This window comes from Crinia signifera, chromosome 3 (assembly GCF_055691185.1).
Source record: "Crinia signifera chromosome 3, ASM5569118v1, whole genome shotgun sequence".
In the NCBI taxonomy this organism is placed as follows: Eukaryota; Metazoa; Chordata; class Amphibia; order Anura; family Myobatrachidae; genus Crinia; species Crinia signifera.
In genome coordinates, this window is record NC_139219.1 from 338,278,298 (window position 1) to 338,290,729 (window position 12,432).

General features: G+C 33.8%; 11 non-coding genes across 11 annotated transcripts; all 11 read right to left on the minus strand.

The window, feature by feature from the left end:
• Positions 1–20: 20 nt before the first annotated feature.
• Positions 21–93, minus strand: TRNAA-AGC (transfer RNA alanine (anticodon AGC)). The gene has a single exon. It is a non-coding gene; the product is annotated as a tRNA-Ala (tRNA).
• A 1,190-nt stretch (positions 94–1,283) lies between these two features.
• TRNAA-AGC (transfer RNA alanine (anticodon AGC)) lies at positions 1,284–1,356 on the minus strand. Its single transcript has one exon. It is a non-coding gene; the product is annotated as a tRNA-Ala (tRNA).
• Positions 1,357–2,230: 874 nt separating this feature from the next.
• On the minus strand, positions 2,231–2,303 carry TRNAA-AGC (transfer RNA alanine (anticodon AGC)). The gene has a single exon. It is a non-coding gene; the product is annotated as a tRNA-Ala (tRNA).
• A 1,844-nt stretch (positions 2,304–4,147) lies between these two features.
• On the minus strand, positions 4,148–4,220 carry TRNAA-AGC (transfer RNA alanine (anticodon AGC)). The gene has a single exon. It is a non-coding gene; the product is annotated as a tRNA-Ala (tRNA).
• Positions 4,221–4,778: 558 nt separating this feature from the next.
• Positions 4,779–4,851, minus strand: TRNAA-AGC (transfer RNA alanine (anticodon AGC)). The gene has a single exon. It is a non-coding gene; the product is annotated as a tRNA-Ala (tRNA).
• Positions 4,852–5,093: 242 nt separating this feature from the next.
• On the minus strand, positions 5,094–5,166 carry TRNAA-AGC (transfer RNA alanine (anticodon AGC)). Its single transcript has one exon. It is a non-coding gene; the product is annotated as a tRNA-Ala (tRNA).
• Positions 5,167–5,928: 762 nt separating this feature from the next.
• TRNAA-AGC (transfer RNA alanine (anticodon AGC)) lies at positions 5,929–6,001 on the minus strand. Its single transcript has one exon. It is a non-coding gene; the product is annotated as a tRNA-Ala (tRNA).
• Positions 6,002–7,505: 1,504 nt separating this feature from the next.
• On the minus strand, positions 7,506–7,578 carry TRNAA-AGC (transfer RNA alanine (anticodon AGC)). The gene has a single exon. It is a non-coding gene; the product is annotated as a tRNA-Ala (tRNA).
• A 1,957-nt stretch (positions 7,579–9,535) lies between these two features.
• Positions 9,536–9,608, minus strand: TRNAA-AGC (transfer RNA alanine (anticodon AGC)). Its single transcript has one exon. It is a non-coding gene; the product is annotated as a tRNA-Ala (tRNA).
• Positions 9,609–10,167: 559 nt separating this feature from the next.
• On the minus strand, positions 10,168–10,240 carry TRNAA-AGC (transfer RNA alanine (anticodon AGC)). The gene has a single exon. It is a non-coding gene; the product is annotated as a tRNA-Ala (tRNA).
• Positions 10,241–11,746: 1,506 nt separating this feature from the next.
• Positions 11,747–11,819, minus strand: TRNAA-AGC (transfer RNA alanine (anticodon AGC)). Its single transcript has one exon. It is a non-coding gene; the product is annotated as a tRNA-Ala (tRNA).
• Positions 11,820–12,432: the final 613 nt, after the last annotated feature.

The following is a 12,432-nucleotide window of genomic DNA, read 5'->3' on the forward strand; positions in this document are numbered from 1 at the left end:
AAATGAAAGGATAAAACATTTGGAGAATGCGAGCATCGATCTCGCTACCTCTCGCATGCTAAGCGAGCGCTCTACCATCTGAGCTAATTCCCCATTAATGAATAACTAGTTCAAAAAAAGGCATTGGGAGATCATTTACTAACATATTATAAGGTGTCTCTCTTTTAAAATGGTGTGAGTAGTTGTCATAATTAGCTAAGTCTGACTAAATATTTTTATATGTTGCATGACAAAAAACTATTTGTAACTGTGAAGCGTATATAAAAAAAAATGAAAGATTAAAACATTTGGACTGTGAAGGGTATCTACAAATGAAATGAAAGGCTAAATCATTTGGAGAATGCGAGCCCCGATCTCGCTACTTCACGCATGCTTAGCGAGCGCTCTACCATCTGAGCTAATTCCCCATTGATGAATGACAACTTAAAAAAAAATGGCATTGGGAGATGATTTACTAACATATTATAAGGTGTCTCTCTTTTAAAATGGTGTGAGTAGTTGTCATAATTAGCTAAGTCTGATTAAATATTTTTATATGTTGCATGACAAAAAACTATTTGTAACTGTGAAGGGTATATACAAATAAAATGAAAGATTAAAACATTTGGACTGTGAAGGGTATCTACAAATAAAATGAAAGGCTAAATTATTTGGAGAATGCGAGCATCAATCTCGCTACCTCTCGCATGCTAAGCGAGCGCTCTACCATTTGAGCTAATTCCCCATTGATGAATGACAACTTCAAAAAAATGGCATTGGGAGATTATTTACTAACATATTATAAGGTGTCTCTCTTTTAAAATGGAGTGAGTAGTTGTCATAATTAGCTAAGTCTGATTAAATATTTTTATATGTTGCATGACAAAAAACTATTTGTAACTGTGAAGTGTATATACAAATAAAATGAAAGATTAAAACATTTGGACTGTGAAGGGTATCTACAAATGAAATGAAAGGCTAAATCATTTGGAGAATGCGAGCATAGATGTCGCTACCTCTCGCATGCTAAGCGAGCGCTCTACCATCTGAGCTAATTCCCCATTGATGAATGATAACGTAAAAAAAAAGGCATTGGGAGATCATTTACTAACATATTATAAAGTGTCTCTCTTTTAAAATGGTGTGAGTAGTTGTCATAATTAGCTAAGTATGATTAAATATTTTTATATGTTGCATGACAAAAAACTATTTGTAACTGTGAAGTGTATATACAAATAAAATGAAAGATTAAAACATTTGGACTGTGAAGGGTATCTACAAATGAAATGAAAGGCTAAATCATTTGGAGAATGCGAGCATCGAACTCGCTACCTCTCGCATGCTAAGCGAGCGCTCTACCATCTGAGCTAATTCCCCATTGATGAATTATGACTTAAAAAAAAGGCATTGGGAGATGATTTACTAACATATTATAAGGTGTCTCTCTTTTAAAATGGTGTGAGTAGTTGTCATAATTAGCTAAGTCTGATTAAATATTTTTATATGTTGCATGACAAAAAACTATTTGTAACTGTGAAGGGTATATACAAATAAAATGAAATATTAAAACATTTGGACTGTGAAGGGTATCTACAAATGAAATGAAAGGCTAAATCATTTGGAGAATGCGAGCATCGATCGCGCTACCTCTCGCATGCTAAGCGAGCGCTCTACCATTTGAGCTAATTCCCCATTGATGAATGACAACTTCAAAAAAATGGCATTGGGAGATTATTTACTAACATATTATAAGGTGTCTCTCTTTTAAAATGGAGTGAGTAATTGTCATAATTAGCTAAGTCTGACTAAATATTTTTATATGTTGCATGACAAAAAACTATTTGTAACTGTGAAGGGTATATACAAATAAAATGAAAGATTAAAACATTTGGACTGTGAAGGGTATCTACAAATGAAATGAAAGGCTAAATCATTTGGAGAATGCAAGCATCGATCTCGCTACCTCTCGCATGCTAAGCCAGCGCTCTACCATCTGAGCTAATTCCCCATTGATGAATGACAACTTCAAAAAAATGGCATTGGGAGATGATTTACTAACATATTATAAGGTGTCTCTCTTTTAAAATGGTGTGAGTAGTTGTCATAATTAGCTAAGTCTGACTAAATATTTTTATATGTTGCATGACAAAAAACTATTTGTAACTGTGAAGGGTATATACAAATAAAATGAAAGATTAAAACATTTGGACTGTGAAGGCTATCTACAAATGAAATGAAAGAATAAAACATTTGGAGAATGCGAGCATCGATCTCGCTACCTCTCGCATGCTAAGCGAGCGCTCTACCATCTGAGCTAATTCCCCATTGATGAATGACAACTTCAAAACAATGGCAACTATTTGTAACTGTGATGGGTATATACAAATAAACTGAAAGATTAAAACATTTGGACTTTGAAGGGTATCTACGAATGAAATGAAAGTCTAAACCATTTGGAGAATGCGAGCATCGATCTCGCTACCTCTCGCATGCTTAACGAGCGCTCTACCATCTGAGCTATTTCCCCAATGATGAACGACAACTTAAAAAAAATGGCATTGGGACATGATTTACTAACATATTATAAGGTGTCTCTCTTTTAAAATGGTGTGAGTAGTTGTCATAATTAGCTAAGTCTGATTAAATATTTTTATATGTTGCATGACAAAAAACTATTTGTAACTGTGAAGGGTATATACAAATAAAATGAAAGATTAAAACATTTGGACTGTGAAGGGTATCTACAAATAAAATGAAAGGTTAAATTATTTGGAGAATGCGAGCATCAATCTCGCTACCTCTCGCATGCTAAGCGAGCGCTCTACCATCTGAGCTAATTCCCCATTGATGAATGACAACTTCAATAAAATGGCATTGGGAGATCATTTACTAACATATTATAAGGTGTCTCTCTTTTAAAATGGTGTGAGTAGTTGTCATAATTAGCTAAGTCTGACTAAATATTTTTATATGTTGCATGACAAAAAACTATTTGTAACAGTGAAGGGTATATACAAATAAAATGAAAGATTAAAACATTTGGACTGTGAAGGGTATCTACAAATAAAATGAAAGGTTAAATTATTTGGAGAATGCGAGCATCAATCTCGCTACCTCTCGCATGCTAAGCGAGCGCTCTACCATCTGAGCTAATTTCCCATTGATGAATGACAACTTCAATAAAATGGCATTGGGAGATGATTTACTAACATATTATAAGGTGTCTCTCTTTTAAAATGGAGTGAGTAGTTGTCATAATTAGCTAAGTCTGACTAAATATTTTTATATGTTGCATGACAAAAAACTATTTGTAACTGTGAAGGGTATATACAAATAAAATGAAAGATTAAAACATTTGGACTGTGAAGGGTATCTACAAATGAAATGAAAGGCTAAATCATTTGGAGAATGCAAGCATCGATCTCGCTACCTCTCGCATGCAAAGCGAGCGCTCTACCATCTGAGCTAATTCCCCATTGATTAAAACATTTGGACTGTGAAGGGTATCTACAAATGAAATGAAAGGCTAAATCATTTGGAGAATGCAAGCATCAATCTCGCTACCTCTCGCATGCAAAGCGAGCGCTCTAACATCTGAGCTAATTCCCCATTGATGAATGACAACTTCAAAAAAATGGCATTGGGAGATGATTTACTAACATATTATAAGGTGTCTCTCTTTTAAAATGGTGTGAGTAGTTGTCATAATTAGCTAAGTCTGATTAAATATTTTTATATGTTGCATGACAAAAAACTATTTGTAACTGTGAAGGGTATATACAAAAAAAATGAAAGATTAAAACATTTGGACTTTGAAGGGTATCTACAAATGAAATGAAAGGCTAAATCATTTGGAGAATGCGAGCATAGATCTCGCTACCTCTCGCATGCTAAGCAAACACTCTACCATCTGAGCTAATTCCCCATTGATGAATGACAAGTTCAAAAAAAAGGCATTGGGAGATCATTTACTAACATATTATAAGGTGTCTCTCTTTTAAAATGGTGTGAGTAGTTGTCATAATTAGCTAAGTCTGACTAAATATTTTTATATGTTGCATGACAAAAAACGATTTGTAACTGTGAAGGGTATATACAAATAAAATGAAAGATTAAAACATTTGGACTGTGAAGGCTATCTACAAATGAAATGAAAGGATAAAACATTTGGAGAATGCGAGCATCGATCTCGCTACCTCTCGCATGCTAAGCGAGCGCTCTACCATCTGAGCTAATTCCCCATTGATGAATGACAACTTCAAAACAATGGCATTGGGAGATGATTTACTAACATATTATAAGGTGTCTCTCTTTTAAAATGGTGTGAGTAGTTGTCATAATTAGCAAAGTCTTATTAAATATTTTTATATGTTGCATGACAAAAAACTATTTTTAACTGTGAAGGGTATATACAAATAAAATGAAAGATTAAAACATTTGGACTGTGAAGGGTATCTACAAATGAAATGAAAGGCTAAATCATTTGGAGAATGCGAGCATAGATCTCGCTACCTCTCGCATGCTAAGCGAGCGCTCTACCATCTGAGCTAATTCCCCATTGATGAATGACAAGTTAAAAAAAAGGCATTGGGAGATCATTTACTAACATATTATAAGGTGTCTCTCTTTTAAAATGGTGTGAGTAGTTGTCATAATTAGCTAAGTCTGACTAAATATTTTTATATGTTGCATGACAAAAAACTATTCGTAACTGTGAAGGGTATATACAAATAAAATGAAAGATTAAAACATTTGGACTGTGAAGGGTATCTACAAATGAAATGAAAGGATAAAACATTTGGAGAATGCGAGCATCGATCTCGCTACCTCTCGCATGCTAAGCGAGCGCTCTACCATCTGAGCTAATTCCCCATTAATGAATAACTAGTTCAAAAAAAGGCATTGGGAGATCATTTACTAACATATTATAAGGTGTCTCTCTTTTAAAATGGTGTGAGTAGTTGTCATAATTAGCTAAGTCTGACTAAATATTTTTATATGTTGCATGACAAAAAAATATTTGTAACTGTGAAGGGTATATACAAATAAAATGAAAGATTAAAACATTTGGACTGTGAAGGCTATCTACAAATGAAATGAAAGGATAAAACATTTGGAGAATGCGAGCATCGATCTCGCTACCTCTCGCATGCTAAGCGAGCGCTCTACCATCTGAGCTAATTCCCCATTGATGAATGACAACTTCAAAACAATGGCAACTATTTGTAACTGTGATGGGTATATACAAATAAACTGAAAGATTAAAACATTTGGACTTTGAAGGGTATCTACGAATGAAATGAAAGTCTAAACCATTTGGAGAATGCGAGCATCGATCTCGCTACCTCTCGCATGCTTAACGAGCGCTCTACCATCTGAGCTATTTCCCCAATGATGAACGACAACTTAAAAAAAATGGCATTGGGAGATGATTTACTAACATATTATAAGGTGTCTCTCTTTTAAAATGGTGTGAGTAGTTGTCATAATTAGCTAAGTCTGATTAAATATTTTTATATGTTGCATGACAAAAAACTATTTGTAACTGTGAAGTGTATATACAAATAAAATGAAAGATTAAAACATTTGGACTGTGAAGGGTATCTACAAATGAAATGAAAGGCTAAATCATTTGGAGAATGCGAGCATAGATGTCGCTACCTCTCGCATGGTAAGCGAGCGCTCTACCATCTGAGCTAATTCCCCATTGATGAATGATAACGTAAAAAAAAAGGCATTGGGAAATCATTTACTAACATATTATAAAGTGTCTCTCTTTTAAAATGGTGTGAGTAGTTGTCATAATTAGCTAAGTATGATTAAATATTTTTATATGTTGCATGACAAAAAACTATTTGTAACTGTGAAGTGTATATACAAATAAAATGAAAGATTAAAACATTTGGACTGTGAAGGGTATCTACAAATGAAATGAAAGGCTAAATCATTTGGAGAATGCGAGCATCGAACTCGCTACCTCTCGCATGCTAAGCGAGCGCTCTACCATCTGAGCTAATTCCCCATTGATGAATTGTAACTTAAAAAAAGGCATTGGGAGATGATTTACTAACATATTATAAGGTGTCTCTCTTTTAAAATGGTGTGAGTAGTTGTCATAATTAGCTAAGTCTGATTAAATATTTTTATATGTTGCATGACAAAAAACTATTTGTAACTGTGAAGGGTATATACAAATAAAATGAAATATTAAAACATTTGGACTGTGAAGGGTATCTACAAATGAAATGAAAGGCTAAATCATTTGGAGAATGCGAGCATCGATCGCACTACCTCTCGCATGCTAAGCGAGCGCTCTACCATTTGAGCTAATTCCCCATTGATGAATGACAACTTCAAAAAAATGGCATTGGGAGATTATTTACTAACATATTATAAGGTGTCTCTCTTTTAAAATGGAGTGAGTAATTGTCATAATTAGCTAAGTCTGACTAAATATTTTTATATGTTGCATGACAAAAAACTATTTGTAACTGTGAAGGGTATATACAAATAAAATGAAAGATTAAAACATTTGGACTGTGAAGGGTATCTACAAATGAAATGAAAGGCTAAATCATTTGGAGAATGCAAGCATCGATCTCGCTACCTCTCGCATGCTAAGCCAGCTCTCTACCATCTGAGCTAATTCCCCATTGATGAATGACAACTTCAAAAAAATGGCATTGGGAGATGATTTACTAACATATTATAAGGTGTCTCTCTTTTAAAATGGTGTGAGTAGTTGTCATAAATAGCTAAGTCTGATTAAATATTTTTATATGTTGCATGACAAAAAACTATTTGTAACTGTGAAGGGTATATACAAATAAAATGAAAGATTAAAACATTTGGACTGTGAAGGGTATCTACAAATGAAATGAAAAGCTAAATCATTTGGAGAATGCGAGCATTGATCTCGCTACCTCTCGCATGCTTAGTGAGCGCTCTACCATCTGAGCTAATTCCCCATTGATGAATAACAAGTTCAAAAAAAGGCATTGGGAGATCATTTACTAACATATTATAAGGTGTCTCTCTTTTAAAATGGTGTGAGTAGTTGTCATAATTAGCTAAGTCTGACTAAATATTTTTATATGTTGCATGACAAAAAACTATTTGTAACAGTGAAGGTTATATACAAATAAAATGAAAGATTAAAACATTTGGACTGTGAAGGGTATCTACCAATGAAATGAAAGGATAAAACATTTGGAGAATGCGAGCATCGATCTCGCTACCTCTCGCATGCTAAGCGAGCACTCTACCATGTGAGCTAATTCCCCATTGATGAATAACAAGTTCAAAAAAAGGCATTGGGAGATCATTTACTAACATATTATAAGGTGTCTTTCTTTTAAAATGGTGTGAGTAGTTGTCATAATTAGCTAAGTCTGACTAAATATTTTTATATGTTGCATGACAAAAAAACTATGTGTAACTGTGAAGGGTATACACAAATAAAATGAAAGATTCAAAAATTTGGACTGTGAAGGGTATCTACAAATGAAATGAAAGGCTAAATCATTTGGAGAATGCGAGCATCGATCTCGCTACCTCTCGCATGCTAAGCGAGCGCTCTACCATCTGAGCTAATTCCCCATTGATGAATGACAACTTCAAAAAAATGGCATTGGGAGATGATTTACTAACATATTATAAGGTGTCTCTCTTTTAAAATGGTGTGAGTAGTTGTCATAATTAGCTAAGTCTGATTAAATATTTTTATATGTTGCATGACAAAAAACTATTTGTAACTGTGATGGGTATATACAAATAAACTGAAAGATTAAAACATTTGGACTTTGAAGGGTATCTACGAATGAAATGAAAGTCTAAACCATTTGGAGAATGCGAGCATCGATCTCGCTACCTCTCGCATGCTTAACGAGCGCTCTACCATCTGAGCTATTTCCCCAATGATGAACGACAACTTAAAAAAAATGGCATTGGGACATGATTTACTAACATATTATAAGGTGTCTCTCTTTTAAAATGGTGTGAGTAGTTGTCATAATTAGCTAAGTCTGATTAAATATTTTTATATGTTGCATGACAAAAAACTATTTGTAACTGTGAAGGGTATATACAAATAAAATGAAAGATTAAAACATTTGGACTGTGAAGGGTATCTACAAATAAAATGAAAGGTTAAATTATTTGGAGAATGCAAGCATCAATCTCGCTACCTCTCGCATGCTAAGCGAGCGCTCTACCATCTGAGCTAATTCCCCATTGATGAATGACAACTTCAATAAAATGGCATTGGGAGATCATTTACTAACATATTATAAGGTGTCTCTCTTTTAAAATGGTGTGAGTAGTAGTCATAATTAGCTAAGTCTGACTAAATATTTTTATATGTTGCATGACAAAAAACTATTTGTAACAGTGAAGGGTATATACAAATAAAATGAAAGATTAAAACATTTGGACTGTGAAGGGTATCTACAAATAAAATGAAAGGTTAAATTATTTGGAGAATGCGAGCATCAATCTCGCTACCTCTCGCATGCTAAGCGAGCGCTCTACCATCTGAGCTAATTCCCCATTGATGAATGACAACTTCAATAAAATGGCATTGGGAGATGATTTACTAACATATTATAAGGTGTCTCTCTTTTAAAATGGAGTGAGTAGTTGTCATAATTAGCTAAGTCTGACTAAATATTTTTATATGTTGCATGACAAAAAACTATTTGTAACTGTGAAGGGTATATACAAATAAAATGAAAGATTAAAACATTTGGACTGTGAAGGGTATCTACAAATGAAATGAAAGGCTAAATCATTTGGAGAATGCAAGCATCGATCTCGCTACCTCTCGCATGCAAAGCGAGCGCTCTACCATCTGAGCTAATTCCCCATTGATTAAAACATTTGGACTGTGAAGGGTATCTACAAATGAAATGAAAGGCTAAATCATTTGGAGAATGCAAGCATCAATCTCGCTACCTCTCGCATGCAAAGCGAGCGCTCTAACATCTGAGCTAATTCCCCATTGATGAATGACAACTTCAAAAAAATGGCATTGGGAGATGATTTACTAACATATTATAAGGTGTCTCTCTTTTAAAATGGTGTGAGTAGTTGTCATAATTAGCTAAGTCTGATTAAATATTTTTATATGTTGTATGACAAAAAACTATTTGTAACTGTGAAGGGTATATACAAAAAAAATTAAAGATTAAAACATTTGGACTTTGAAGGGTATCTACAAATGAAATGAAAGGCTAAATCATTTGGAGAATGCGAGCATAGATCTCGCTACCTCTCGCATGCTAAGCAAACGCTCTACCATCTGAGCTAATTCCCCATTGATGAATGACAAGTTCAAAAAAAAGGCATTGGGAGATCATTTACTAACATATTATAAGGTGTCTCTCTTTTAAAATGGTGTGAGTAGTTGTCATAATTAGCTAAGTCTGACTAAATATTTTTATATGTTGCATGACAAAAAACTATTTGTAACTGTGAAGGGTATATACAAATAAAATGAAAGATTAAAACATTTGGACTGTGAAGGCTATCTACAAATGAAATGAAAGGATAAAACATTTGGAGAATGCGAGCATCGATCTCGCTACCTCTCGCATGCTAAGCGAGCGCTCTACCATCTGAGCTAATTCCCCATTGATGAATGACAACTTCAAAACAATGGCATTGGGAGATGATTTACTAACATATTATAAGGTGTCTCTCTTTTAAAATGGTGTGAGTAGTTGTCATAATTAGCTAAGTCTGATTAAATATTTTTATATGTTGCATGACAAAAAACTATTTTTAACTGTGAAGGGTATATACAAATAAAATGAAAGATTAAAACATTTGGACTGTGAAGGGTATCTACAAATGAAATGAAAGGCTAAATCATTTGGAGAATGCGAGCATAGATCTCGCTACCTCTCGCATGCTAAGCGAGCGCTCTACCATCTGAGCTAATTCCCCATTGATAAATGACAAGTTAAAAAAAAAGGCATTGGGAGATCATTTACTAACATATTATAAGGTGTCTCTCTTTTAAAATGGTGTGAGTAGTTGTCATAATTAGCTAAGTCTGACTAAATATTTTTATATGTTGCATGACAAAAAACTATTCGTAACTGTGAAGGGTATATACAAATAAAATGAAAGATTAAAACATTTGGACTGTGAAGGGTATCTACAAATGAAATGAAAGGATAAAACATTTGGAGAATGCGAGCATCGATCTCGCTACCTCTCGCATGCTAAGCGAGCGCTCTACCATCTGAGCTAATTCCCCATTAATGAATAACTAGTTCAAAAAAAGGCATTGGGAGATCATTTACTAACATATTATAAGGTGTCTCTCTTTTAAAATGGTGTGAGTAGTTGTCATAATTAGCTAAGTCTGACTAAATATTTTTATATGTTGCATGACAAAAAACTATTTGTAACTGTGAAGCGTATATAAAAAAAAATGAAAGATTAAAACATTTGGACTGTGAAGGGTATCTACAAATGAAATGAAAGGCTAAATCATTTGGAGAATGCGAGCCCCGATCTCGCTACTTCACGCATGCTTAGCGAGCGCTCTACGATCTGAGCTAATTCCCCATTGATGAATGACAACTTAAAAAAAATGGCATTGGGAGATGATTTACTAACATATTATAAGGTGTCTCTCTTTTAAAATGGTGTGAGTAGTTGTCATAATTAGCTAAGTCTGATTAAATATTTTTATATGTTGCATGACAAAAAACTATTTGTAACTGTGAAGGGTATATACAAATAAAATGAAAGATTAAAACATTTGGACTGTGAAGGGTATCTACAAATAAAATGAAAGGCTAAATTATTTGGAGAATGCGAGCATCAATCTCGCTACCTCTCGCATGCTAAGCGAGCGCTCTACCATTTGAGCTAATTCCCCATTGATGAATGACAACTTCAAAAAAATGGCATTGGGAGATTATTTACTAACATATTATAAGGTGTCTCTCTTTTAAAATGGAGTGAGTAGTTGTCATAATTAGCTAAGTCTGACTAAATATTTTTATATGTTGCATGACAAAAAATTATTTGTAACTGTGAAGGGTATATACAAATAAAATGAAAGATTAAAACATTTGGACTGTGAAGGGTATCTACAAATGAAATGAAAGGCTAAATCATTTGGAGAATGCAAGCATCGATCTCGCTACCTTTCGCATGCAAAGCGAGCGCTCTACCATCTGAGCTAATTCCCCATTGATGAATGACAACTTCAAAAATATGGCATTGGGAGATGATTTACTAACATATTATAAGGTGTCTCTCTTTTAAAATGGTGTGAGTAGTTGTCATAATTAGCTAAGTCTGATTAAATATTTTTATATGTTGCATGACAAAAAACTATTTGTAACTGTGAAGTGTATATACAAATAAAATTAAAGATTAAAACATTTGGACTGTGAAGGGTATCTACAAATGAAATGAAAGGCTAAATCATTTGGAGAATGCGAGCATAGATGTCGCTACCTCTCGCATGCTAAGCGAGCGCTCTACCATCTGAGCTAATTCCCCATTGATGAATGATAACGTAAAAAAAAAAGGCATTGGGAGATCATTTACTAACATATTATAAAGTGTCTCTCTTTTAAAATGGTGTGAGTAGTTGTCATAATTAGCTAAGTATGATTAAATATTTTTATATGTTGCATGACAAAAAACTATTTGTAACTGTGAAGTGTATATACAAATAAAATGAAAGATTAAAACATTTGGACTGTGAAGGGTATCTACAAATGAAATGAAAGGCTAAATCATTTGGAGAATGCGAGCATCGATCTCGCTACCTCTCGCATGCTAAGCGAGCGCTCTACCATCTGAGCTAATTCCCCATTGATGAATTGTTACTTAAAAAAAAGGCATTGGGAGATGATTTACTAACATATTATAAGGTGTCTCTCTTTTAAAATGGTGTGAGTAGTTGTCATAATTAGCTAAGTCTGATTAAATATTTTTATATGTTGCATGACAAAAAACTATTTGTAACTGTGAAGGGTATATACAAATAAAATGAAATATTAAAACATTTGGACTGTGAAGGGTATCTACAAATGAAATGAAAGGCTAAATCATTTGGAGAATGCGAGCATCGATCGCGCTACCTCTCGCATGCTAAGCGAGCGCTCTACCATTTGAGCTAATTCCCCATTGATGAATGACAACTTAAAAAAAATGGCATTGGGAGATTATTTACTCAAATATTATAAGGTGTCTCTCTTTTAAAATGGAGTGAGTAGTTGTCATAATTAGCTAAGTCTGACTAAATATTTTTATATGTTGCATGACAAAAAACTATTTGTAACTGTGAAGGGTATATACAAATAAAATGAAAGATTAAAACATTTGGACTGTGAAGGGTATCTACAAATGAAATGAAAGGCTAAATCATTTGGAGAATGCAAGCATCGATCTCGCTACCTCTCGCATGCAAAGCGAGCGCTCTAC